Source organism: Rhinolophus ferrumequinum, chromosome 12 (genome assembly GCF_004115265.2).
Source record: "Rhinolophus ferrumequinum isolate MPI-CBG mRhiFer1 chromosome 12, mRhiFer1_v1.p, whole genome shotgun sequence".
Taxonomy (NCBI): Eukaryota; Metazoa; Chordata; class Mammalia; order Chiroptera; family Rhinolophidae; genus Rhinolophus; species Rhinolophus ferrumequinum.
The window spans coordinates 22,642,531-22,669,869 of NC_046295.1; positions in this window are offsets into that span (position 1 = coordinate 22,642,531).

Here is a 27,339-nt window from a genome sequence, read left to right on the forward strand (position 1 = left end):
ACTTCAGGAACTTTTATCTTTAAACTCTGAGATTATGCCAGATGCAGACTTATTTGTACTTACTGGGGGGAAAAAAAAACTTTCTAGGGTGGAAAAGGTATCAAGAAACAATCAACTGCAGCACAGTTCTTTCTGAAATAAATACAAGGGTGCCATGTTGGGGTAATCCATAAACCCAAACCAGAGTTTCTATTTATTGAGCGACCTTCATGTGTGGCACATAGAGCTGGATGCAGTGCAGAGTGAATGAATGCTAAATCCAATTATCCTACAAGGCTACTTTTATCGTCCATGTCTAAAGTGTGAGGAACCAAAAGCTCAGAGAGATTGAGTAACTAGGGTCTCAGAACGCAGAAGTGATTGAGCTGGAACTTGAGCCATCTCACTCCAAACCTCCATGTTCATCACAGTCATGAAGGCTGCCCCTGGGTAGCCCTTGGACACGAGTTCTCTTCTTTGTGCTTTTCAGCTTTCCTCAGACATCAGGCAAGGCAGGTGTTCACGTCTGTTTTGCAGAGTTAACTGAGACTCAGAGAGGTCATGGAACTGGCATGTGCACACACAGCTGGGAACAGAGCTGAAGCTCACACCTCTTCACTATACCTGTCCTGCTCTGTGATCAGAACCTGGAGGCGACATGCCTGGGGTGGCATGGGAGAGCAAAGTTTATCCAAGAGTCCCTTAAAGAAGTTACATTTTTTCCATTATTGCTGTCTTGCTGGAAACTTGTGTCATCTTGAGAGGAGACCCAGAGACCAATGTGCGGGCTGAATTGTTGCCCCAAAGAAACCACAGAGGGCAGATTTTCCTGCGATGCCAAGACAGCTAGCTGGGGTCTGCACGTATATATTTCTCACTATAAAGCAAACAAGTCGACTGGCAGAGCACTGTAGGGAAAATGACATCACTGCAGAATTTTAGGGCTAATCATTTAGCTGGATTAGCCCCAAAGTGCTGTGTCTAAACTCAGCATCCCTGCCTCTTTATGTACTCCAGATGAAACACATTAGCAGAAATATGGCAAGGGACACTCACAATACTCGGTTCTACACTCTCAGCAGTTTTTGCAAATCTGCAATTAGTCTAAAGGGCCTGGGTAAATTAGGCCTCTTGATAAATGAAGCAACCTAGACAGGCCTCAGATTTATTGGATCCTGCTGTCCTGCTGTCCAGAGCCCCTGTCAGCTCCCTGTAGAGCAGGGACCGTGCAGGGGGAAAGGAAAGAGAGCCAAGTCAGGCCCAGAATTGCCCCCCAAATCTTTGAAAAGACCATGTTTGAGGTTGCTGCCTCTTGGCTTTAAAAGTGTCTGCCAGGACCGTAGTAGGTGAAGCAGGAAACCTTTGCCAGAAAGTTCATGTGGGGGCAGAAGAGGCCCATTCTCTTGGGGGTGAGGGGAGAGGGGCGGCAGAGTTCTGTCCATTTTGGGCCACCCAGCCTCCTCCTGATTCCTGGCATTGGAGGTGGGTATTGATGGCACTCTAGCCTCCCCCCCAGGATTCTCTCTCCCGGTTCTGGTTCTTAACCCATTACTTCCCCAAATGCAGTTTTCTGCATGCTTCACGTAATAGACTACATGGGTGTTTTGACCATATGGAGAGGTTAAACAGATTCCAGAAAAGTGTGTGTGGGTAATGCCTCAAAAGCAAACATCCAGGGGCCAGAAGGCTGTCAGTGGCTGTGGCTCAGGTAAAAGGGACATATGGGGAGGGGTTGGTCTAGGCCTATTATCCTGATTTATGTCTCTGAATCACGGGAAGCGGTTCGCAGACATATTGGGGTGACACCTGCTAACTTTGCTGCTGTTGCTGCCGAGGCTGCGGGTGCTGAAGTCAGCTGAACCGGGCTGGCGGAGGGGCCCAGCAGATGTGCAGATGTTTTTGGGGTGGCGAGAGTCGTTTTTTGTTAAGCCTCCCTGATTTATTTATTTTTACAACATTTTTCTTCCTGATCCCTACAGTAATGCATATTTGGGCGTGATGGGTACATACCCTGATTTTCTTTTTTTAATTCAAAAAAAAAAATATTAGGTTGGTACAAAAGTAATTGCGGTTTAAAAGGTTAAAAAAAAAATTGCAAAAACTCCAATTACTTTTGCACCAACCTCATGGTAAAGTAGTATAGACTCTCGTAGACACTAAAACTGAGGGGTGTGTGTGTGTGTGTGTGTGTGTCCCTACCTCTTTGTGTCTCTCTCACAGTCTCAGGATCTCTGTCTCTCTCCTCTCAGGAACCTAGCAGGGCATGCTGTGGTTTTCCAGCCCCTTCACGCCATTCCCCCAACTGAGTACTTTGCCACTCAGTTCCTAGCAGCGTTGGCATAGGGTCAGCAGGCTACTGAAGAGTCGGGGGAACCCCAGGGTGTGAGCTTTCCAAAACCTGTTCTCCCAGAGGCAGCAGGAAGTGCCTCCCTGAGCCTCCTGCAGCCTGTGAGTCAGGGTCTCTGGTCTGCAGATCAGCTGGGCGATTCTCCTGTCAGCCCACATTGATTTTCCTGTAGATTACATTACCTCCAATCACAAAAGAAATTGTGCTCCTCTTCTGGGGTGTCAGAGCAAAATGAATAGCAAACATTTCCCTTCAGGCAGCTCAGCTCTCCCCTCAAAGGCCGCCTAAGCAGGTAGGGCACTGTCCTTATTCCCCACCACCTCTCCCACCCCAAACCCCTTAAACCTTTCCTCTCCAACTCAGTGAAAGAGTTTCCAGGCTAAGGAGGGGCATCTGATGCAACTTGGAGTACGCAGGACACCCAATTAGGCCACAGCGAGACCTTCTGCCTCTAAAACCTTCTAAATTATGGGATTAAGAGGGTTTAGACAGGGATGAAAAAAAGAGCTGGTGACACCAGATGTGTTCTGAATTTAGAATGTGCTTTCTCATATATTAAAAAAGATCCTTTGAATATCATCAAAGAGATCGAACAATTTTTATGCCTTTTAAAAATTGCTTTGTGTACCGATTGGGGTCTCTGGTCTCTGGCTCACTTGGTGTGTGTGTGTGTGTGTGTGTGTGTGTGTGTGTGTGTGTGTGTGTGGTATCACAAAGGCCTCTCTTTCATGTTCGGTTGGTGCCAGGTCCACCTTCCGAAACCCTGGCGTGCGGGGAAAGCCATGCTCGTGTGGGCAGCTTTGGCACAGAGTCCTGGCACTGTGGGTGTAGAGAGGTGTCAGCACATTTTTAAACAACGAACTAGCAGCAGAAGGCAGGCGCCAATCTCCGAGGTGGGCTTTGTGGGAGAGGTGAGGTCTGTGTCTGGCTAACAACCTGCCTGCAAAGGCTGGACGAGGAAAAGGCACAAGACATATGAAAAGTAAGAGAGTGCCTTCTCTCTAGGGGCACTAGGCTAGCCACATAATCATAAATCTCCACCCAACTGAGCATGAGTTTCTGTGTGTCCATGTGAGTGCAATGAAATAATAAGAGCAAAAATTTTAATTGATGACCAATATTTATGGAACAGTGTGGGGACAGAGCCAGGAGTGCAGTTTCCAGGCTCTCAGCCTCACGTGGAAAGGTGCTGGCTCAGGTAGTAAATGGCCATCAACTGTGATTGGGTGGCCATCATTGTGGCTAGTTGGCCATCAGCTGTAACCAGTGAGCCATCGGCCACGAATATAACTGCTGTGGCTATGCTAGCAGAATAATAGGGACTAGCAAGAAGATGGTGTCTCAGCTAGCAAGCGTGGATTGCAGCTAGCGAGGGGAGTTGGTCAGTTGGCAGAAAAGCGGACAGCAGGTTGCACGTCATGTGAATCCAGTCTCCAGTGAGACTATAGTGGTGTGACTCCCCTACCTATGGCTCCGTGGGTGTTCCTTTTTGGCCTCACCATGTCCTGTGTTCTTATGGGGGGAGTGGGACCAGAGACCCTGCCTGTCACCCCGCACAACAAACAGCTACGGTGTGCCAGGCACTGGGTAAGTGCTCTATCTATCACCTCTCCAGCCTCCATTTATCATGTAAATTTAGTCCTCACAACAAGGAGGGCAACATCCTCCCTGCTTTATTCATCAGAAACAGAGCCTTGGAGAGTGGATATAACTTTCCAAGATGTTCTGGGTGGATGTGTTCCCCCCAAAATACATTGACATCCTAACCCCCAGTATCTGTGAATGCGACCTTATATGGAAATAGGGTCTTTGCAGATGATCAAGGTAAGATGAGGTCATTAGGGTGGGCCCTAATCCAATAGGACGGGTGTCCTTATACAAATGGGAAATTTGGACCAGAGGGAAGATCACGTAAAGACGCAGGGAGAAGACAGTCATTTATAAGCCAAGGAATGCCAACGATTGCTAGCAAACCACCAGAAACTGGGAGGGAGTCCTGGGCAGATTCTTCCCTCCGCCCTCAGAAAGAACCACCCTGCTGACAACTTCATCTTGGACTTCTAGCTTCTCTCTCTCTTTTCTCTCTCTCCCTCCCTCTCCCTCTTTCTCAGAGGGGGTATAGCTCAGCAGATATTGGAAAAGAGCTGTTTTTCTTCTGTGTGACCACAGACACCAAAACACAGACAGCAAAACAAGACAACAGCACTTGATTTTTAAATAACCAAACTCGAGCAGTTATGACGGCAACAGCAAAATGCCCAATAGTACAGGCTGGTTACATCAGTTATTAGATGTAGACATTAAAATTTTAGTTAGCAATAATAGGAGAAAATGTTTAAGTTGTAATGTGAATGTAAAAGTAGAACATTCTATTTGTTTTCTATTGCTGCATAGCAAATCATTACAAAGTTAGCCGCTTAAAACAACACCCATTGGGGGGTGGGGGGGAGGGTGAGGGGATTGGAGGGCAGTCGGTGACCACAGGATGGCCACGGGTTTGAAAATTAATCTGGGGAACGTAATTTGGTGGTTACCAGAGGTAAAGGGGTTGGGGGGTGGGGGATGAGGGTGAGGGGGATCAAATGTATGGTGATGGAAGGGGAGCTGACTCTGGGTGGTGAACACACAGTGTGATTTATGGATGATGTGATACAGAATTGCACACCTGAAATCTATGTAATTTTACTAACAATTGTCACCCCAATAAATTAAAAATAAATAAATAAATAAAAAATTTAAAAAAAATTTAAAAAAAAAGAAAATTAAAAAAAACAAAAAAAAAACAACACCCATTTATCTCGTGTAGGTTCTGAAGGTTTTAGAGGTCAGAAATCCAAGCAGGCTTGATTGGGTTTTCTGCTCAGGGTCTCATGAGACTCTAATTTGTCGGCAGGCGGTGTTGTCATCTGAAGCTGGGGTCTTCTTTCAAGCTCATTCCCGTCTTTGGCAGAATTTGGTTCCTTGTGGTTGTAGGACCAAGGTCCTGATTTCCTCACTGGATGTCAGTGGGGGCTGCTTTTAGCTTCTGGAGGCTTCCAGCATTCTTTGCTACATAGTCCTCTCTATCTTCAAAGCCACCAAAGGAGGACCTCCTTTGCTTCAGATCTATCTCATGCTTCATATTTCAGTCTCCAGGAAAAGCCCAGTTTCTTTTTAGGCTGCCCTGATTAGGTCAAGCCCACCCAAGATACTCTTTTCTTACAGTCAGCTGTGCCCATTAACATAACCTAACTGTGAGATGGATATCCCCTTATAGTCACAGGTTCCTATGCCCATATTTAAGGGGGAGGAGATTAAACAAACTCACAGGGCATTGGAGGTGTCATCTTAGAATTCTGTCTCACACAGATATCAACAGTAGAAACAGCAAGATCTCAGCCATGGAATATTTATATGCTTCAAAAACACTGCTGTGACATAAACCTCCATGTTAATAAGATATTTCTGTGGGGTAGGATTATGGATGCTTCTATTTTCTTCTTTATGCTCTTCTGTATTTTTCAAGCATTTGATAATTAGCACATATTAGTTTATAATCAGAGGGGAAAAAACACATTATTTAAATAAAGAAACAATGGGCATCGCGCTAGGATAGTAATACATGAATAACAAACATCTGATCTGTTGCATTAAGCTGTGTGGCTGAGTGCTTTGTTCATTTATTCTTTCATTTGTTCACTAGCCTAGGGATGGAGGTGCAGGCGGATTGCATTTTTCTATAGGAGTGTATGGTGATGGAGACCCTTTGTCTAGAATCTTCTTGGAATAGCTTCATACTTTTTAGCAAAAATATCCCAAAAGGCAAGTGGCATTTCTGTTTGTAATTACTCCTGGGGAAAAAAATATCGAAGGTAAGTTACTCAAACTGGTGGAGAAATACTTTGTGATTTCTATTTTCCCACCACCACCCCAATAACTTGATAATTTTTTTCCTTTTGAAATTTCCCATTGTCTTTGTTAGCAGAAAATACCAGCTTTTCATAAATAACCGAACTCTTGGCTCAAATTCACTTTTCAGCCTGACATGTCAGAAGGAGCCTGATGCCAAAACTCTCTCTCAAAACAGAAGTTGTGGCCCTGGGAGACCCAGCAACACAAATGAACCAGAAACCCTTATGGTGGGAATCCCCTCCACTAACATTAGAAAGAGGAATTGCTCAAGGAGAATAATCTCAGCATGTGGCAGCGTCCCCAAGGGCACATTGACTGGCCATCTCCGGCATTCTGTGCTGGTTGCAAGTCCAGGGCTCAAATCAGAAATGAATAGAACGTGAAATCAATGGGGTTGTGCAGAAAACCAGGCAGGGCTGCTTTGGACCACAGGTGAGGTTGGCATAACTTGCCTTTGGGGCCCTCTCACCTCCTCTGCTTGGGTGAGGGCCTGGGTCCCACCAATTTTCAGTTAAAGAAGATCATTAGGGTATTGGTTTTTATGTGATGACTTTCCAGGGTGTTTACATTTTTATAAGGGGGTGGAAATGGTGGAAAAGCCTTCCAGATAGCAAGGAAGAGTTTGCTGATAGTGGAAGGATTAGTAAGGAAGTTATTTTGAGGCCCTACCCAATATCCCCAAAGTCATCTCTTTCAAACAGTCTGCACAATAACTCCACGGTTTTTGTCGTGTTGACCTGGCTCAGGAATAGGCCCTAAGGATCCTATTTTGTTGGCCTTCAATGGGAGTGTCTAGCTGCAGGAAGCTCTCTCAGGTACTTATCCCTGACACAGGGAAAGAAACTCTGCTTTCTGAGATCGGGTATATTGAGGCAACGCTAAAATCAGGTCAGTTTTAATTTTTAAAGATTTATCAATTTTTAAAATGTATGCAAATTTACAAATATGAAGCATAAGAAGTAAATGGAAAGTCATGAAATTACAACTAAAGATAACATTATCACCGTCCGCCCACCCCTGGTACATTTCCTCACGTTGGCCTCTTTCCTTCCCACCTCCTTCTACACTTGGCATGTAACCACTAGCTGAAAGTTGCTTTTCCTGTTTGTTTGTTTTTTAAAACATTCCTAGTCCTACCTTTTCATTATAGTTTTACCAGATAGCCACTAACCACATATTATTTAATTTTGCTTATTTTTTGAACTCTATATAAGTGCTATCATGATGTATGTATTCTTTTGTGATTTGCTGTTTTTATTCAACATCATGTGTTTGTGATTCAACCATTTTTATGCCTGTAGCTTTGGTTCGTTCACTCTCATTCCACTGTATTCCATCATACAGATATACCAGAATTCAATCATCTATTCTCTTATTGATGGAGCAGTTTTAGTGTTTAAATTGGTTTTAAATATGCTTTCCTCATAGGAATTAGGATGGTGTTTATTCAAATAGGGGTAAAGACGAGGTGTGGTTGGCTAGGTGTGGCTGGGTCATTGGGCAAAAAAAAAAAAAAGAAAGAAACATTTTGAGGGTACCGGGTCACAGTCCCAATTCTGCCAATAATTTCCTGTGCATATTATTTTACCACCCTCAGGAACACTTTTCCATAAAACAAAGGAGTTGGATGAACTTCAAGTATCCCTCCAAGGCAACCATTTAATTCAGTGATCTATTCACTCACTTAACACATAATGAGCACATGCTATTTGCCCCCATTGCTAAAGATTCAATGGGAAACAAAACTGATATGGTCTTTGCCATCACAGAGCTTTCAGGCTCAGGAGGTGTTAGAGAAAAAAGAAGCAGACCAAAAATAAATATAACCATCTTTAATGTTATATAATCACCATAGAGAATTTCTATGAATTATCAATCATCTTTATTGATAAATGGAATAATAGGATCAACAATAGTAATAATAGTTCATACTTATTGAACTTCTGCTATGTTAAAGTTGTTTTTTTAGTTTACAAACTAAAGTACTGAGCTGGAAGCACACATGAGGTGAGGATGTAGGGTTCTGGATAGGCCTAGTTTAGATAGAACAGTCAGGAAAGGCCTCTTGGAGGATGGATAATTAAGTTTAAGAGGAACCAGCCACACATCGTCAGGGGGAAGAGAATTCCAGACTAAGTGAACTGCACATGCGAAACCTCCAGTTAGACCAAGCGTTCCAGAACCTGCAAGAACTGTGTGAGGAAGCATGGCTCCATCTGAGCTCCAGACACTTCTGTGTAAGACTTTTGGACTTTACCTATATGTAAAGGGAAGGTATTAAAGCATTTTTAAGAAGGCGAGTTGCATGACCAGATCTGTATTTTTAAAAAGCTTACTGTGACTGGGGTGAAGAAAATGAGTGAGAAGTGGTTGGAGTGGAAACAGGCTCTAGTGGGAGGTGACACGGGCTCCAAACACAGCAGCGGTGGTGGAGAGGAGGGAGAGAGGAAGCAACTGGGTTCCATGATGGTTCAGAGCCAAGTAAGGGGCATTGTGACAGTTGGTTTTTAATGAGAAACATAATCAACATTAGGGAGCGAAGGGGAAATAATTAGACTCCAACTCACTTCACTAGAGAAGAGAAAGTTCAGAAAAGACCAGGCTGGGCAGATAAAGTTGTAGTTCTTTAGTCAAGGAACAGTACAGATCGTCTTCTCATCTTTCTTCCTCCCTCCTTCCCTCCCTCTATCCCTCCCTTCGATTTTCTAACTGTTTTATCCTCAGAGCATCTTTCAAGATTGGAAGGTGTCCTTTTCTACCAGAATGCAGCAGACAAGAGCCACCTTCCCAGTCATGGAGAAGAGAGAGGATCTCCTCAGCCACCAGTCCCCACCCCCACATCTGGTCTGTGACAGTGGTCCCACCAGCACTCTCCCACTCCCCGCAATCCTTCCTGCTACGAGTGCCTGAACACTGCTTTGTCAGGCTCCACCTTGGCATAGACTTTATATCTCCTTAACAAAATACTGCCCACTTAAAGTACCATAAAACATGACCGAATGGGGAATATCAGTGGCTGTTTAGTATGCTTTAAAATTCTTTAATTTGCTGTACCACAATAACTTGCACTTTAATAAAAGCAATCTCTCGTCTTAATAGCCACACAATAAAGAGTTATTTATAAGAGGCAGCGTGCAGGCCTGAGCCTTCCAGGTGTGCCCCAGATTTCCAGCACTCGGAGAGATCTGCTGGGATGGTGCAGACCAAACAGGCCTCCTAAATGCTGCCATTTTGTCGTGTCACAGCTCCGGGGCTGCAGCCAGCCCCAGGCTCCTGGCCCTGCACAGCACGCTTGGTGCGCTGATTTATTTCGGTATTACGTTTAATTGTTTCCTTCTTGTGGAAGCCTTAACATGCGATGCTTGTAAATCTGACCCGAATCCTCCATATGGCGCTCTGGTTTTCCATTTTCAAATGCATTCGCCCTGGAATAATGACTGTGGTATAACTCAATTTGAGTTCTGCTGCTGGGGACTTTATTACATAATGCTTTCTAATTGACCCTCATAGTTTAATAAGACAGAACATTTCACCAGAACATTGACAAAAGTTATTAATTTTCACTTCAGCAGAGACCCATGTCCCAATTAAATCCCCTGAGAATGCCTGACTGACTGACTGACCTCATTATGGCTAATGCTTATTAGTCCTGTGGAGAGGATAGCATCACACACTGTTAAAATGCCTAAATGAGCACATACAACCGTCCAACGTGATTACAATTTACATACATGACTAATTTCACTCCCCTAATCCTTGTCTGCTGCAATGAACGCGTTATGCTGCTGTCATACCAGGAGATCAGCCATTCAGGATTTGGAAGGTGTTGTACAAATACCCTGCAAGTGTGCTCAGCTCCGCCCACTTAAACTAGATCTGCCTTTCTAGGAAGCTATTTCAATTGTGTGGGCGTCTTTAAATGGGGAGATTGACTTGCACTCATTCCTTCTTTAATATGGAACAACTGATACATATTTGGTGTTTTCTGCTGTTTTTCTTTTTCTTTAATCCAACTTGAAAGAGAGAGAAGGAAGGAAGGAAAGAAGGAAGGAAGGAAAGAAGGAAGGAAAAAAGGAAGAGATGGAGGGAGGGAGGGAGGGAGGAAGGAAGGAAGGAAGGAAAAGAAACTACCACCAGCAGCAGCCAACTTATTGGATAGCCTTCATGCTTGGATAGCTTTCTCCCTGAAGTGGATTTTTCTTCCCGAAGCCTTGTATTCGCACATTTTCTCTCAGCTTTCATTTTGCAGGATACAGTAAGTAGGAGCTTCTAGTCACCACACCTGCCTTGTTTTGTCAGCTTCAATGCAAGGGCATCACAGATGCCACCCTGATTCACCAGTGACGGGACCACCTACTCAAACTAGTCCCCTCTTGTGAGAGAATACGCTGGAAGGTCAGTTGGATGAAAAATGAGTATTTGCCCAAGCTGGTAAAATTGAAGACTCAGAGTGGCGAGAAATTGAAAGTACAGAAGCCTTACAGTGTCTGAGGTTTCAGATTGTTATTTGACCTTTCTTTTCTTGGTCTACACAACAGTGTTTATCTTTCAGGCAGTCTGACCATGGCTCAGTGTCTGCTTTTCCCGTGCATTGTACTCATTCCCCCTGGGCTGTATGATTTGACACATGACAACAATCTAACAGCGGAGATCAAACTTCTCCTCAGACTCTTTGCAAGGTGACAAGTAATATGTATTGACACAGCAAAGTGCACTCTGGAAATATGAGTGGTTGGGCGGGCACCCGACCTCCTTGCTCAGCTAGAGATAGCTTAAATCATAGGCTTCAGCTGCCCACAAAGATAAAGCCAAAATTTAAATAATGATAACCAGCTGGAAGCTGCAATTCATTGAAATCTTTTCTCTCTTTTTTTCTCCTTTGGGTACTGTCATATGGAAAGCAGGAATTTGGTGGGAAACACAATAGTAAAAATACCAAAAGAAAAAGACAAAGGCAAAAGAAATTAAACTAAATCTCCCCGGGGAATATTTGAAAGTATTACACTTTCTGTTCAATCCCCCATTCTGCAAGTGTCTCTTAAGTCCCTCCTTTGTATCGGGCCCTGTGGATGAGACCCCTGCCCCCATGAAGCTCACGGTCCAAGGGGTCATACTGTTAAGACTGAAATGCAGGTATACAGAGTGATCACTTCTACTTAGGACACAGCTTTATAGGAACCTAAATAAAGAAGGAGCATTTAACCACATTTGGGGTTGGGGATGTGGGTTAAGTTGGTCCGAGAAGGGCTTCCTAGAGAAGGAGACATTTAAATTGAGCCCCAAAACGTAAGTAGGAGATAGCTTAGCAAATCAGGAAGGAGGGGTCGTGCTCCAGGTGGAGAACTCATCAGTTTTTTGTCCCCATTCAGTAGACCAATGGACATTTAGCCCTACTATGTGCAGCATGCTGTTCAGGCTCCCTTTCTGCACCTGATGCTGACGAGTGTCTTCTGGTGGTGACCCGAGGTGTGGCAGTCTCATCGATGAGAAGAGGATTCAACGGGAAATCAGAATGGGAGGCCCTCGTTACCCGTTTGTGGAGTAGCTGATTGAGGGAATGCATACTGTGGAAAAATGAACTCGTTCACACCCAAAGAAGATTTTCAAAAACACTGCTGTACAAGAAGACTCATCAAAGAGCAGTGTGAACTTGCGGAAAGGAGAGATCTATTTTGATGGGAGGGGGCGTTCGTTCAGAGATGTTGCTGACGAGATAGATGGCCGCTAAGCTTTGCGTGTGGTTTTCATGTTTGGACCTTATCACCTATCCTTCTTCCCTCCTGGAGTCTCCTGCTATTGAGCTGCAGCCAGCTCACACTGGCTCTCAAGAACCAATTGTGCCTCTTTCCAACTCGAGGTTCAGTTGCATCACGTTGGCAGCTTGAATTTGGTCACGGTGGGAGTATTTATACCCCCGGAACCGGTACACTCTATAAACCAGCGCTTCCTCCCCCCAACCACCCCAGCCCCCTAAGAGCCAGTTGTTAAGCACTGACCAACACACCAATGTCTGTACTTAGGGATCACTGGGTTTATGGAAAACACAGCATTGCTTTTATTAGAAGCCTGACAAATGCTCAATACCACAGCACAAAGCTCTGGGAAAAGTCAGTTGTGTACATGTCTGGGACCCTGACTTCCATACAGAGCAGTCTTGGGATCTTGGTTGTCTGCAGAGAGGGAAAGAGAGACTTTTAAGTCTGTTGAAAAGATTCCGAGACAGCTTCCTGAAGCAACTGCATGGATGAATTACAGAAATGAGTGAACCAGGAGGTGAGCCAGGCTACTGCTCTAGAAAAATGGATGTACGGTAGTCCAGGGCAGGCAGAATTTGAGGGGCTTGGCATACAGCTAGACAGGGCATCCTGTGGGCAGCTTGAAAGGCAGGCTGGTGCTTGAGAGAGAGGCTGAGAGAGTTCTGAAGTAGCGCCATGGCAGTTATCAGCAAAGAGATGGTGGTGGCTGGATCCATGCAGTGGATGGGATCACTTAGGGAATGGATGTTTGCTGAGAAGAGAACCTAGGGGGGAATTCTGGGGAGCACCAAACGGCCACAGATGAGCCTCACAGGGGGAACAAGAGGGGTTTGAGAAGAGAGAGCAAAGGGCTGTGAGAGAGGTGGGAGGACTCACAGAGGCGGGGCCCCAGGAGCCAAGAGCAGAGACAGTTCTGAGAAAGAAAGCGCAATGCACACGCAAGGCAGTTGTCATGTAAAATGAGGAATGAAAATTAGCCTATGGATTTGGCAATTAGAATGTCAGTTGTTTTTCTACTAAAACTGCTCCAGCTGAGGTCACTAATGAAGCCAGAGAAATAGAATGATTTGACGAAAGTGGATTCATTATCACGAGTCTGACATTAGAAATGGAGGCGCCTGACTCCCCATTAAGTGCTCTGTCTCTTCTATTACACATATGTTTAGGCCACCCCAAATCATAGACCTAGGTTTTCATTTTAGAAGAACAGCTTTGGGGGTAATTTATGGACCGATGCAAGCAACTTCCAGCTGTCTTTATTAAGTAGGTTTAAACAGGTATCATTTTTGTCCCCAGACGAAAGTATCCCCTTAACTAATATTTTGATGTGCTGAGATCTAATGATGAAGGAAGGAAGCCAAGGAGAGGAATGAAGTCAAGACAAGCGCCATCCACTCCCCTGCAAATCACTCCTGGCTCTCCGCCTGGCTGGAGACTGTCTTCCATTTCTCATGCCTGCCCCACAGCAAGAGGCCGAAAGGACAGTCTGAGACATTGGCTGGCATACAAGAGTTGTTTCTTTACTCTCGAGTGAGGAGGGGCCCTCTCGGAGACAGGCCCATCCAGAGTGGAACTCCTGTATCCATCATGAAGACCTGAGACAACCTGGGAACGTGTCCCCAGCAGGCACTACTTTAGCCAAAAGTTCTGCCTCCATTTCCAGACCAAGTCACATGAAGGTCACAGAATCTATAAAAGCCATATCTATCAGCAGGAGAGAGCCTGCGTGTTGTGGTTTTTTTTTTTTTTTTCCGTTGCCTGAAAGCAGAGGTCAGAAAAGTGAAACTGTGAGGGGCAAAGGTTTCATAAGCCCAGGGTATTTAAACCACCTGATCCCCCAGGCGATCCAACACCTCTCAGTACTGAGGTTAGAGCATGAGGTGAACTGGCAGAAACCTCTCTTGCAAAACAGTCTGTCCCTGAGAAGAGAAAGTAAAACAAATAAACCCCCAAGGCTGTGAAACTCTCCCATCGCCAGCCCCAGCCCCAGGCTGACAGGGGTTGAATCAGCAGCTTGGATAGATAACTGGCAGTTGGCAGGGAAAGCTGGTGGGTTTGCTAGGGGGCACTGCAATCCATAAAGGAAAAATGGTCTAAACAGAGCAAGAGGTTTTTGTTGTTGTTGTTGTGATTGCTTTACCTGAGCAAATGAGCTTTGATGTTCTCACCCACGGAAGAAAGCTGCTACAGATCTGGAGACAATTTTTCTACAATGGACAAGGCAGTGAGGGCTTCTGGCTGATTAAAGGAAGTAGCTACTATTCACCAGCTCTCAGAAGAGGGAGCATAAAGAAGGAGATGCAGCCAAAATAAACAGATGGCTGGATCGGGTGGGGGATGCTGTCATGAGCAGACACACAGGTAGCACGGGCCCCAGGCAACCACGCAAAGCCATTAAAAAGGAGCCAAAACTCAGCCAAGAGTTCTAGAACCCTGGGAAACAGCATGTGCTCTGGCCCAGGGGGGCCGCCTTGGAATTGTCACCGATCCAAAAGTAGTGAAGTTTGCACAGAGCAGGAGGGACCCAGCAAGCAAGCAATCCTGGACACCGGGGAGGACTAAGAAAAGATGGAACTGGGAGTGAAGGGAGAAGTTAGCAGAGTCAGCATAACCTCAGAGCCCCCAGAGTGCTTGGAAGATTGAGCAGCAGCTAGTGTGTATGCCAAACGGTAGGATGCTTCCAGAACCAACTCAGAGCCACTGAGGCAATTCTGCAAACATTCACTGCACACCTTCTGGTTATCAGGCACAAATGCACGGTTCTACCTTTGAGGGCCTCGTGGTCTGGGCCATGAGTGTTTTTAAATAGATACATTACACCACAATATAATGGTTGTAAACAGAAACCTGAAGGATCATGAGGTGGGGAGCTGTCAGGGAAGGCTTCGGCGAGGAGGTGATATTTGAGCCAGGTGGATGAAGACTGAGCAGGCATTGGCCAAATCAAGAAGGGAAAGTTACACCAGAAGGCTGGAGCTGCCTATAGCTGGTGAAGTTACATTAGTTAAGGCTCTGCTTGTAAAGCGAAGACAGCCAGTGAAAGTAGCTGACATATAGTGTAGGAACACGCTTAATGAGGAGTATTACTACAGAAGTACAACAGACATCAATAATTTTACGAAACAAGAAGAGGGAAGAAGTGCTGTTGGATTTCATGAGGTCCATACCAGGAAATCGTGAGCCACTGGGATTCACCCTATGGGCTCAAGGACTGGTGTGTCCTTTTCTGTGCAGCTGCTCTGCCCCTCTGTCTCTCTGAGGTCCTTCTATCTCTGTTTACCCATGTTCTTGGAATGCCATAGCTTTGCCTCATAGGAGGCCCTCGTTTGCTCTGATATCAACTATAGGGCCAATTCTCTATGACCTTTCAGCTCAAGTGCCTTTCATCCTGTGAGTACCTGACTCAGTCTCTCAGTGTTGTCATTGCAACGTCTCATGACAGAATCCCATTGGCCCAGATTAGATCATTGACATCTGATTGGTGGATTGGTACCTGGGAGTCCAAGGGGGATAATGCACGTGATTTATAGTGTCCCCCTTTTGAGATATGACTGGTGTGGATAGGGAGGTGATGGCTGGCATACTTACTATGGTGAGCTTACTCATGTGAATACTCTGGAAATACAGGAAATCTGCTGCAAACATCCAGGATGGACTATTGGCACCTTGTATGTGCTCTGGTTGCCTCCAGTGCAAACCCTTAACATCAGAAATCTTATCATGAAAATTTATCTTCATGTGGATCCCTCCATCACCTGAACTTAAATTCTAAACTAAAGGTAAATACTTTAATCATATCACTGTAATTCTAGAAGATAGCATCTGGCACATGTAATGCTGAATAAATTTTGACTGTACTGATTATTGTATCTGCCGTCACCTTCATTTTCTATTTTTCTTTCACTGAAATTGTCTGCTACCTGCAGCTTCCCGTTGGTGGGAGAGAGGCGTGCTTGGAATGATGTTTAAATTGATAATAGACAACAGAGATTCTATGGGACAATGGCGACTGTCAGAAAGGACCCCCCAACTTGTGTCCAAAGTCCATGTTTATGCAATGGGGTCCTAAATTGTGACCGCTGTAGGATAGATGTACCTGGGTGTGTTCACCCAAAGGCTTTTACAGACAAAATTAAGGAGCGCTTGCAGGAAGCTACTTTCTAATGAAAGATGGGATGGACAGACAGATGTTGCCTCAATGTTAAAGAGGCAGAGACTATCTGAGTATACCTGGCCCAAAATGCATGGAATCCTATCTGAGGACCAGGGAAGGAGAGCTGGAAATGAAAACGATATACCCTGCTTCACTGAAAGCTCTATGAGACCAAGACACCACTTGGTACCTGTGGACAAAGCATAATATGGGAGGGAAGAAGTCTTCTATTCAGACAGTGTGGCTTGGAGGTATTGAGAGCTGCACTCTCGGCCATGGCAGCAAAGGTGTCTGGCACCAACTAGGTGGTAGCACTAGTCAGACAATACCCAGCAGAGATGACAACAGAGCCCAACATTAGTAATAGTGCCTGGTAGATAGAAAAGTACCCAGAAGGTAGACATTGGCCAAGGAGCCCAACACGATACCATCCACACCTAACTGGTCTTGTTCGTGAGCACCTAAGATTCATCCAACTACCTGGGCAAGTACTCTGTAGAGGTTGAGATCCTGCCAATGGGTGCAGGTATTCCATTTGTACCCACAGGTGGTTGGACTTGGGGAAACTTGAGTGACGCGTAAATCGAGTTACCGAACTCTCTCTTGATCTGCAGCCCAGTGTCTGGGGGAACTGCTCACTCCAGCAAGAATGAGGGGTCTCTTCGAAGGACATGCAGGAGATCCAGAGGCAACAAAAGTTGTCAGCTTCTACCAAGAAAATCCAAGGGCACTAAGAGATTGGAAAGAACAGCCGCTGATGGCCGAGTATAATCAGAGAGAAATGAATAGAAACTGCCCAAAGAAAACACATGCTCCCTAGCAACATGAAGCATAGAAAATAGGCCAAACAAATAGCTCTAAAAAGGATGTGGTAGTGGAAGGGGAAGTAATCAAAACTAGGAAAACGAGAAAGTATGAAAAAAAATCATACAGCAACTCAGCTAGAGAAATTATAGTACAAAGTTAAGAAAGTGCAAAAACATGATAAGGAAAGCAAAGGTGAGGTATGAAAAGAAGATTGCCAGAGAGGCTGAGATAAATAATAAGGCATTTTTCAAGTACAGAAGGAACAAGAGGTCAGGACAAGAGCCAATAGGGCGTCTAAAAGCTGGCAGAGGTAATTTATTGATGGAACATAAAGACATTGCTAAAAAATATTAAAAGGCTTTTTTTTTCTTTCCCCTCTTTACCTCTGTTTTCACAAAGGAAGATGGGGACATATGCCAGAACAGACAGAAATTTCCCAGGAGTGAAAAAAAGACATATTGAAGGAAATCAGGATCGTGTCAGCACAGGTGATCAAGAAATTAGGACATCAGAAAAATTGCGGCAAGTCTAGAGCCAGGCCGGAGCTTCCTTGAATGAGGGACTCAGAGGCCAGCGAGGTCCGAGGCCAGGAAAGGGAGGATGGGAGAGAGTGTACGGTGTGCAAGAGCAGAGGGGCAGCAATCAACCACCAGCCAGTGCAGGAAGCAGTTTCCAGCTGTGCCTTTAAGCCCATGTTGTAGTTGCTTTCTCATCTCCAAAATGGGGAACAGATTCATGGTTTTATCAGGACTTTTATACTCCAAACTGTTGGCACCTGATGATTGATGATGGGTACTTACTGTTTTTTTGTTTTGTTTTGTTTTGTATTAATTTATTGGGGTGACAATTGTTAGTAAAATTACATAGATTTCAGGTGTACAATTCTGTATTACATCATCTATAAATCCCATTGTGTGTTCACCACCCAGAGTCAGTTCTCCTTCCATCACCATATATTGGATCCCCCTTTACCCTCATCTCCCACCCCTCCCCCCTTACCCTCTGGTAACCACTAAACTATTGTCTGTGTCTATGAGTTCTTGTTTCTCATTTGTTTGTCTTGTTCCTTTGTTGTTTTTGGTTTATATACCACATATCAGTGAAATCATATGGTTCTCTGCTTTTTCTGACTTATTTCGCTTAGCATTATACTCTCAAGTTCCATCCATGTTGTCACAAATGTTCCTATATCATCTTTTCGTACCGCCATTGTGTAAATATACCACAACTTCTTTATCCATTCATCTATTGAAGGACATTTTGGTTGTTTCCATGTCTTGGCCACCGTAAATAAAGCTGCAATGAACATTGGAGCACACGTGTCTTTATGTGTAGATGTTTTCAGCTTTTTTGGGTAGATACCCAGGAAAGGGATTGCTGGGTCATATGGTAATTCTATTCGTAATTTTTTGAGGAACCTCCACACTGCCTTCCATAACAGCTGCACCAGTTTACATTCCTACCAACAGTGTATGAGGGTTCCTTTTTCTCCACAGCCTCTCCAACACTTGTTACTATTTGTCTTGTTGATGATAGCCATTTTGACTGGGGTGAGGTGATATCTCATTGTGGTTTTTATTTGCATTTCTCTGATGATTAGTGATGTTGAGCATTTTTTCATATGTCTGTTTGCCATTTGTATGTCCTCTTTGGAGAAATGTCTCTTCAGGTCCTCTGCCCATTTTTCGATTGGGTTGTTTGTTTTTTTGTTGTTGAGTTGCATGAGTTCCTTGTATATTTTGGATATTAGCCCCTTATCGGAGGCACCGTTTGCAAAAATCTTCTCCCATTCAGTTGGTTGCCTCTTAATTTTGTCGATGGTTTCTTTTGCTGTGTAGAAGCTTTTAAGTTTCATATAGTCTGATGGGTACTTGTTTTTAAGAGTACCCAGCATGACCCAAGTTTGGGGCAAAAGTTCACTTTCCTTCCCATTTAAAGACTCCAGACCAGAGGCAGAAGACCTGGGTCGTGGATAGGAGGAAAAATGAAGCTGCATGGATTTGCTTCTCTGTTCGAAAGCGTCAGCCCGCTTGGAAATTTATTCCATTCCATTCTTCAAACTGTGGTAATTGTGATTGGCTCATGCAGCAATTAAAGAGAAGAAGTTCATTCTTATGCTTCCAAAGATATGGCTTCATTTTCATACAACAAATCAAGCTCTTGGTCTTGAAAACAAGCTGAATGCTGAGAGAGAAAAATAAGTGGAACCAGAAACTTCTAACACTTGGTCACAACACAATAGTCCAGTGGAAGAGAAGTCCAATTTCATCTCACCAATGCTGACTGAGAACCTACTCATTTCAGGGCATCACCAAAATAAATACAACTTGCTCCTGTCCCTCACAAACTCATGACCTATACTTTAAATCTCACTATTTCAAAATATGCAATCTGCTGGTTAGGAGAAAAGCCTTTGCGGCGATTTTCACCAAGAAATAAAGCAGAAGCAATCATACCTCATTTAAGAATACTAGACATTTGCAGATGAACATTTTTTTCAAGTAAGTGACCCTTCAGATATTGGTCAGGAAGAGCACTGAAGTCTTCGATGGAGTAATACTGGGCAAGAAGACCACTGTAGACGCAGGCAGGGCTGCACCGAAAGCCTAGCTTGTCTGCTCACTAGCTATGTGACCTTGGTAAGATTTTTAGCATTTCGGTTTCCTCATCTGTAAAATGGGTCTAATAAAACTTTCCTTGTGGAGTTGCTATGAGGATAAAATAGGTCATGTATTTAAATCAAAAGCTTGGCTCTTGTAGAGGTACCACAATTACTCCTGTCCCCTTTTCATTGGAGAAACTTAAAAAATTGGCAGCTGAATGATTAAACATTTACAATTTGTTTGTACCTTCCTTTTTAAGAAGGGGATAACACCCACTTGACATTTTGGAACTTATGCCTACACTCTGTTTCGTGTGTCTCTCTCTTAAGAGGGGATAGCCCCTTATTTTATAACATAACCCTCTGATTTCTTTGGCCACACGTGCCTGAGGCAGACCAGTGACAGTTGATCTCAGGGACAGAACAGACACTGCCCCTGCTTGTGTTGCAGGAAATAGCCCTCCTAAAGTCCTCCTCACTTGGTTCTGGAGTTTCTAAGTTTTGTAGTTTAATCACGGTGAAGCTCATTCAGTGCCTGCTGTGTGCAACTGAGAAGCAAGTGGTGACACACAGGACACAGCCCCCGGCCTCGTGGAAGCTGGGCTTGAGTTGAGTTGCAGAGTCATGTGACCACACAGATGCCTGTTTGTAATCGTTTGACTGCATCGTCTTGCAAAGGTGGCAGGTACTAAGGAGAGGAGATAGTGGTGCTGCAGGAACCCGAAATAGGGAAGTTGTCCTAGGCAAGGAGATCAGATCAAGTTACCTTGAGAACGTGATGCTTGAGCTGAGTGGAAGGCCTGGACAGAACTGAAGGTGACAGGGGGCGGAGAAGCAGTCTGAGTAGAAGAAACAGAAGAGGCAAAAGCCCGTGGCTGGAGTAAGAGAGAGGCAGGGCCTCGTGGCCACAGTAAGGAGTTTTGTGCTTAGCAGCAATGAAGATCTACTGAAGAGTTTTGTGTGGGGAAGTGATGTGATTAGATTAGTGTTTTAGAACAATTACTAAATGTTGGAAACTGGAAAGGAGGTCTGCAAACCTATTAGAGGGAATTACAAGTGTCCCATCGTGAGTGGATGATGGCCTGGACAGGCTGCTGTTTGAAGATGATGGGGGGGGGAATTTGATAGATTTTAGGTACATTTAAGAGATAAAATTAACAGAAGCTTGAAGATGGCTTATGTGGAGTGAGAAGAGGGGTGATGAGGGGAATGGCATGTTGAAAGGAAAGGAGGGGTCTAGGGAGATTCCTAGGATTCTACCTTGTGAAACTGATGGGGGTGGGAGGCAGGGTTCATTAAGTTGGGGAGCACTGGAAAGCGTCTAGGCTTGGGGATGTGGGAGGATCCGGAGCTCTGTTTCAGGTAGGCTGCCACTGAGAAATTCAAGAGGACTTAAAGAGAGATTTAGATATGTGGGTCTGGAGCTCAGAGAAGTCTGGCTGAAACCATGGGTGTCATTATCAGAGGAGGTTCCTAGAAACACCCTGAGATGAGGGGTTTGTGTGCAAGTTATTGGGTAAGGCTGTGCTCCTAGGGAGTGTGGTGAGGGAAGGAGAAGAAGCAAGCCAGTGTGTGATCTCGGGCAAATCCCTGCAGAGTGAGGCGGAACCTCTTCTCCAAGGGGAACTCTGAAGAGTAAGTTATGCCTTACAGCTTCCCCAGCCCACAGCGAAGGACCCTCACTGGTAGGGGGGATACCAACCCCCAGACATTTCCTCCTCTTTGCCCTACAGGCAAAGCAGCTCCTGTAGCCCGAGGGCAGTCCTCCACCTCCTCTTCCAAGAGCTGCAGTGAGGTGAGGCACCAAAACCCCAAAAAGAGACCCGAGGCCCACTGGGCGGAGCGCTGACATCATCATTATTGGGGTGGACAAGATTGTCTAGGGAGAGAGAGTGTGGGAGGAGAGAAGGCCAAGGCCCCTGTGCTGAGGAACTCTGACGTCATGGCCTGATTAGAAGACAGCTTATGAAGGTGAGTGAGGAGGACCTGCAAAGGAAGGGGCAGCACAAGCCTTATTTTTCCCCAATTTAAAGATGAGAAAATTAAGGCTTCGAGAGGTTAAGTAACCATCAGTTCACGGGGAGTTTGCACATGAATACAGGTTTCCAGACTAAGATGCATCCTCCAGATGCATGCAGGGAGGGTTTTGCCAGTGTTCAAGGACCCCAGCCGTCAAGGGAACTGGCCCTCTTTTGAACACTTGCCTTGTCAGAGTCTGAGAACCAGGGAGGTGAGAGAAGGAAGGCCAAGTTCCTTTATCAGCGAACCTGAGCATCTCCTGTTTGGCAAAGATTGTCATCAAAGACCCTGGGATGATGATTTTGCAGGTGTGAGGTGTGGAGATGGGTTGCAGAGGTTTGAACATTTGGCCCAAGGGCTCGACTTGCATAACTAGCGGCTTGGCAGTGGGAAGAGGGGCCTGGAGCCACCCCCACCTGCACCCCAGGAGGGACAAAGGTGGGTATGAAGAGGGCTTAGGGGTGGATGTGCAGAGTCTCAGCTGCCCAGAACGCAGGCCCAGCTGCACAGCGTACTGGGGCTCTGAGTTTATTTTCCTCCTCTGGGGAAGCCGCTGTTGACTCTGTCCATTAAACAGGCTTGCAGGATGTCTGCTGACCCCAGGTTCTCTCTCCCCTGAGGAAGCTCCACTACCTCAGAGATCAGCAGGGGTGTACTAGTTCCCAGGGCTTCCCCATCCACAGAGAGGGTGTCTGGGGTGGAGTGGGCTCTGGGCTGGGACTCAGGGGCCTGCCTGTGGGACACAGAGCATGACCCTCTGTTTGCTTAGTGTCTGGCATGAAGAGCAGTGAGGAAAATTGGAAGTAATAATACCTGCCCCCTGAATTGCCTGGGATTAATTAGGAGAGTGATAATGCACAGCATGTGCCTAGGATGAAAATGAGTTATCGTCCCGTTATTAATATAGCTGGATGGATGATTGGTTCCTATAAAACAAGGCCACTTCTCAATAAGCCAGAGGTCATTAGGTGTCCTCATAGGGTGACTTAGGGAACAGCATATGGGTGTATTTGTGAGGGATTCCCACTGGTTTATTGGATGGCGAGAGCCAGCAAACAAAGCTGTTTTGCCTAGTTTAGTAAATAAAATGCAAAGACCCAGCATGACGCTTTGTTTATTTTTTTTCTTAAACAAAATATTTTCCATAGAACTCGATGCTAACATTAAATGCAAAAAGGGGGTGGGGAAGAAGAAACCTAAAACCAATGTAAATTGGAAGCAAACTAGTGTTCATTTCCTGTGGAGGAATTTTATATTTTTTAATGGAGTTACTGTGGCTTTTTATTTCAGTATGAGGTGAAGAGTCAAAGCATGAGGATTTAAGGCTTCCAAGTGTGTGTCGTTATATGAACAGATCCTTAAATTTGCCAGCACGCCCCAGGCACTGCTCCTGCATAAGTAATGTCTCACTGCCAGGGCCAGGCTGAGGGCCCTTTGACTCCCCTGGAAGTTATGCAGGGATAAGGGGAGTGTCAGGAATGCAGGATTAGGCCCCATAATTGAGGCTGTCATTAGCTGAAGAGGCAGGCGGGTTTGTGAGCCTTTCCAAGTTTGCATTTATTATGGCACGAAGATATGGCTCCTTTGGTATAAAGGGGGTAGGAGGGATTTCTGCAAGTCGGCAATATTTTCTCCTCTCTCTCACTCTCTCTCTCTCTCTCTCTCTCTCTCTCTCTCTCTCTCTCTCTCTCTCCCCCTCTCTCCCTCTCTGTCTCTCTCTGTCTCTCTGTCTCTGTCTCTGTCTCTGTCTCTCTCTCTCTCTCTCTCTTTCTCTCTCTCTCTGTCTCTCTCTAAGTTGGCTGGTTCCGTAACATTCATTATGTTCTCCTTAATAGATCCCAGAAATGCTGAAATAGTTCTTTAGAGGAAGCATTCACTTGAAACAACAAAAGATTAGAGAGACCTTAAAAATGTTGGATTTTCCTTTACCTTTTGAGGAAGGCCAGCTGGAACCTTCTGAAATTATTCCCATTCAGGGTGCAGCCACAAGCAGTACTGATGGTGAGGATGAAATGTTATTTTTGTAAATCACATGTGGGTACAGCAATGTCATTTAATCCGACCCTCCTTACTGGATGGTACTAGGAAGAGAGACCCCAGTCAAGGCTGAGGATTCAGCTACGGCGTAGGCAGGCTGGGGGATTCGAAAGAGAACAAATGGCCTGTGATCATTCTTGCACATACATACAAGTGGCATTCTAAGTACACCCCCTCTTTTTTAAAAAAAAATTTATCTGTTTTACTATAAACAGTAAAACATAAGTAACATAAAATTTATCATTTTAATCATTTTTAAGCACACAATTCACTGGCATTAAATACATTCACATTGTTGTGCAACCATCACCATCTATTTCCTGAACTTTTTTTCATCTTCCCCAATAAAACTCTGTATCTAATAAACAATAACACCTCTTTTCCCCCTCCTTTCAGCCTCTGGTAACACTATTCTATTTTCTGTCTGAATTTAACTATTCCAGATACCTCATTTAAGTGAAATAATACAGTTATTTGTCCTTTTGTGTTCAGCTTATTTCACGTAGTCTAATGTCTTCAAGGTTCATCCATGTCGTAGCATGTGTCAGAATTTCACTCTGTTTCCAGGATGTATAAAATCCCACTGTATGCATATACCACATTTTGTTTATCCATCCATCCACATTTGGATTGCTTCTATCTTTTGGCTATCATGAATAATACTGCTATGAACATGGGTATGCAAATATCTCTTGCAGAACCTAATTTCAATTCTTTTGGGTACATACCTAGAAGTGGAATTGCTGGTAGTTCTATTTTTTAAGGAACTACAATACTGTTTTCCATAGCAATTACACTATTTTACAGTCCTACCAGCTGTACACAAGGGTTCCAATTTCTCTACATCCTCACCAATGCTGTTATTTTCTGTTTTTTCAATAGTAGCCATCCTAACAGGTGTAAGGCGGTATCTCTCACTGTGGTTTTGATATGCATTTCCCTAATGATTAGTGATGTTGAGCATCTTTCCCTGTGTTTGCGTACAAATATCTGTTGGAGCCCCTGTTTTCAGTTCTTTGGGGTGTATACCTAGCCGTGGAAGTACACGCCACTCAAATATTGAAACTGGTTCCCAAGGACTTACTAGGTAACGCTTTGAATGGGTTACTACAAATCTTTGAGAGTATAATAAAACTTCCATTAATCAGGATTCTTAGAGCCAGCAGATCAAAGCTGTCCTGCCCAGCTAGTAAATAAAATGCAAAGATCCAGCACAACTCCCGTGTTTATTTTTTTCTTTGAAGAAGATATTTTCCACAGAACTGTACACTAACATTAAAAGTAAAAAAAAAAAAAAAAAAAAAAAGTGGGGGGTAGGTAGGGAAGAAGAAACCTGCAACTAACACAAATTAGAAGCCGAGGTAAATCCTTAGGGGTAGAGGATATTCTGGTTCACACAGGGTTAAGTAGACATCTCTATTTTTGTTCAAATCTCTCATGTTGAAATTCTTCCCAAAATGTTTTACTCTGTGTTTTAGATGAATTTCACAGCCTGTCCTAGGAGAATTTTTCTTTATCCTAGAGGAATACTCTAGTATGACCACCTGGGAACTAGGTTCTTAGTGCGCTATCCTGGAGGTTTAGATTAGAAGGTATCAAACATGTCTAGTTACGTTACAGATCTAAAGGTAACTTGCTGGATAGGAGTGTGAAGTCTGAGTGGGTTAAATGTTCAGAGATATGGTTTCAGAAAAGATGTTCTGTAGCTCTTCTTTCTGGCAGTAATTGGAGAACAGGGCCTGTTGTCTATTAAAGCCACTCCTAGTTAATGAAAATAAAACCATGTCAACTGCAAATAAAAGAATGTTTATCTTTCTATTCTCTATGGAGGGAGTTGGAGGGTCCAGGCTGGGAATGTGTCTTACTCATCCCATTGTGATAGCACTTCACTGATGTTTCACTGGGAAAAAAAAAAAAGCATGTTCAAATTCATCCGTGTTTCACCTCATTGGAAATTGTGGTTTAGGCCAGATTCTGTATTTATTCATTATAGTCCCCCTGGCACTAGCTCAATGCCAGGTTCCCAGTAAGTGATCAATAACTATTTATTGAATGAATCTCTGTTGCTTGAACCTTACTCCAGCTCACTGCAGCTCACTCTCATGAAGTGAAGGTGGTGGTTCTCCGTCAGCACTGGGATAGAGCATTTTGCTGGCCACACTGGGTCCCCGGTGCTGCTGGTGTATACAGACCCACTCTTCACCCCCTCCTTATATATGTTTGTGACTGTTCCTTTAATTGCATGGGGAACTTGTTTTTGGCAATGAATAGATGAAGAAAGCCGTAGAGAAAGGAAGATGTTGGTTCGAATGGCTGGAACAACTATATCGAGTCTGGCCTAGTAGACACAGTTTGACCCCACAACTAGAGGGCTGAGAGCCAGAGCACGAGAACATGAGAGCACTTTTCTCCTCAGGTTCTGGGCATAGACCTGCTGTGCTGGGCCCAGGTGACAGTGTGGCTGGGGAGGTCTCTATTCTCCTCTCTTCTGCACAGGTCCATTGCCCTGCTCTGGGCACTTTGGAGATGGCAACCTGGGTTGGACATGGCACACGGGAGACACTCACTGTCCCAGGGACAGCAGGAGCTCCTAGTTCGAGGGGAGCTAGGGCAGGAGAGGAAGGAAATGTGGGCACCTGGGGCCAACTGCAGGTGACGGACAGACTCTAGGCTTATAACAGCTCCTCGTTTGGACTCCCAGAAAAAAAAGAAGGGGCACTTTGAAGTTTACTACTGAAGCATATGTGAGGTTCAAAAATCATAGCGCTCTGTGTGTGTGTGTGTGTGTGTGTGTGTGTGCCCACACGCGTGCCCAGCGCTCTCCAGACGGTGAGACCTGAAGGATATTTATTTGTGCTCCAAATTACTACCTTTTTATCTATAAACAACCAAAATCTATACACAAAAAATCATCCATTATTCAAACAGATTTATCTACAACTTGGTATAAATAATGGTCCTTGTGTCAAATAAGAAAGTCAGGTTTTCCTAGTGCTCCCTGTGTGTAAGGCGTGATTCTAAGCACTTTACATATTTTAATTAATTTAATCCTCCCAGCAGTCCTATGAGACAGAGAGTCTTATTGTGTCTTCTTCACAGATGAGGAAACTGAAGCACCGAAAAGTTAAGTAAGTTGGCCAAAAATCACAGTCAGTATGTGGCAGAGTTGGGATTCAAACCCAAGAAGTTGGGCTCCAGATTCTGAGTTTCTAACCATCATGATACATACATAAAATGACAGCTTTATTGAAATATAATTTACATACCATAAAATTCAGCCTTTTCAAGTGTACAATTCAGTGGTTTTTAGTATATTCACAGAGTTGTACAGCCATCACCACTACCTAATTTTAGAACACTTTTTTACTACCCCCAAAAGAAACCCTATACCCAGGGAGCATTACTTCCCATTCTCTTCTCTGCGCTATCCCTGGTAACCATTAATCTACTTTCTGTCTCTATGGATTTTACTATTCTGGACATTTCATATACTCACAAATAGAATAAATAGTCATACAATATGTAGTCTTTTGTGTCTTGTTTTTTTTTTCCATTAGCATGATGTTCTTAAGGTTCATCCATGTAGCAGTATGTATCAGTACGTAAATACTCTTTATGTCCAAATAATATCCTGTTGTATGAATACACTACATTTTTTTATCCATTCATTAGTTTGTGGACATTGGGGTCATAGCCACTTTTTGTTTATTATGAGTAATGCGGCTACGAATCAGCACACTATAATGAC